Genomic DNA, 1832 nt, shown 5'->3' with positions numbered 1-1832 from the left:
GGGGACGGGGCGGGGGGCGGGCATCAATCACACAAATTCAATTACAGGTATCGGGGCTGGCCGTGAAAAAGTGTTGCGGGGCTTCAAAAGCCGGGGATTAGCCGTGCCCCTGGGAGCTCCCCAGGCGAAAACAGCGACGCGCAGACCGGGCCGGGAAGGGCTCGGTGAAAAGAAACGTGGGCCAGGGGGTGGCGAGGAGGGGGACACGTACAAAGGGAAAGGACGGATCCTTCCTCCCCGGGAATTAACCAGAAACCGAAGCGTGAGGAACAGAATTGCTGCTGTGTGTGCCCCGATGTACGGCGGGGCCCGCCCGCCCCCCCCGCCCCCGCCTGCCCCACGGCTCCCCGCCGGCCCTGCCGAAGGGTCAGCTGTCATTGCATCTCGGGGGGGAGGAGGGGAATGCAAAAAAAACAAACAACAACACCCCCCCCAAAAAAGTCAACAGACTAGAAAAATACATGGCTACACACACAGCCCAACACGTACACACATCCATGTTTTATACGCACGCCTGCACGCACAAAAAGTTAAAAAAAACCTAGTATTGAAGCAAGTTGGAGGTCACTAGACACGCATCCCTCAGAAAACTCAGAAGGAAAAAGGAAGGGGGGAAAAAAAAAAAAAGAGCCCTCCTCCCTAGAGAGGCTGAAGGGAAGAGTCTGGTTGCTGTGGTGGAGTTGATCCTAAAGTTAACTTTCAGCAGCCCATTTCCAGACAGCAGCGCTGAATCTATTTGGATAAAACGCGTGTGACCCAGACACTTGGCGTTTGGCCCAAACGCGTTGCACCGGCAGCCCAAATAAAAACAAGAGTCTGACTCTCCCCCTCTCTCTCTCTCTCCCCTGTCTCTTCTCTCTTGTACAACAATGAAAGAAAAGAGCGAAGACAAAATCCGCACACACATCGCCAGGGAGCGAGAGCCCACTTACCTCCTCCCACCAAACAAAGTCCCTTTGAACCCCGGGCCGCTGGGGAGACAGGCACACACCGATAAACACGGCTCCGCGGGGTTAAGAGTCTGGCAGATCCCAAGCGGCTCGAAGTAAATCAAAACCACACGCTTCCATCTTCCTGATGAGCCCGGCGAGAGCCCGACATCCCCGCCAGCATCGGGCTGCGGGACGGCGGCCGCGCCGACCCGCCGAGCCCCGGCACAAAGTATGCACTTGTCTGACCGCTGCAGCGGACGACGCCGGACACGGCACGGCCGAACGCCGGGCTTCCTAAACTTAAAGCAATCCGGAATGGCTGTGGGTTGTCGTTGGGGTTTGGGGGCTGCTTTGGTTTTCATGTTGTTTTTTCTCCTCCCTCTACCAACGATTTAGTATTAAAAGTATGAACAATCTAAAAAGACTGCACTATTCGAGACCGTACCTCATAAATCACTACTCTTTTCGGCTGAAAATCCTCGCACCCCTTCCCCCATCCTCGAAGGCTTCTCTCTGAAATTACTCCAAATCCACCTCGCCTAATGCAATATAAACCTCCCCCCGCTCCCCAAAGCCCTGCACGCACCATAATTCGGGACACAAGAAAAGCAAAAAAGTTTCATTGAATAGCGTGAAATCTTCCTTACCGTTTTCATCTTCAATTTCTGATATAAAGTAAGTTTCAAACAATAGAGATTGCACAGGACGATTCCCGTATTCCTCTCTGCTTTTCCCCTCTGTGCAAGCAACCATCAGGGTTATATTCTCCAACAGAGTAAAATTCTCTAGCCTTCCTAAAAGGGGTTTTTAGAAAACGGGCTGGCTTGGCAGGAGGAAGGATGCCATCAATTCACCCAACCTATCACCCTGCACATTTTGTCTTTCCAACAAAAAGGGGGG

The 1832-nt window shown here is 53.1% G+C and overlaps 1 protein-coding gene across 1 annotated transcript in view; it reads right to left on the bottom strand.

The window, feature by feature from the left end:
* ADAMTS6 (ADAM metallopeptidase with thrombospondin type 1 motif, 6) overlaps positions 1–1780 on the bottom strand; it is a 156669-nt gene extending 154889 nt beyond the window's left edge. The window contains exon 1 of the mRNA XM_009327284.1: positions 1580–1780. The gene's annotated coding sequence lies outside the window, so the exon portion shown is untranslated. The remainder of the gene's footprint in view (positions 1–1579) is intronic.
* Between the last annotated feature and the right edge of the window lie 52 nt (positions 1781–1832).

This window comes from Pygoscelis adeliae, unplaced genomic scaffold, assembly GCF_000699105.1.
Source record: "Pygoscelis adeliae isolate BGI_AS28 unplaced genomic scaffold, ASM69910v1 Scaffold26, whole genome shotgun sequence".
Taxonomy (NCBI): domain Eukaryota; kingdom Metazoa; phylum Chordata; class Aves; order Sphenisciformes; family Spheniscidae; genus Pygoscelis; species Pygoscelis adeliae.
The sequence above is the reverse complement of the archived record's forward strand: the minus strand, read 5'-3'. Positions and strand labels throughout refer to the sequence as shown.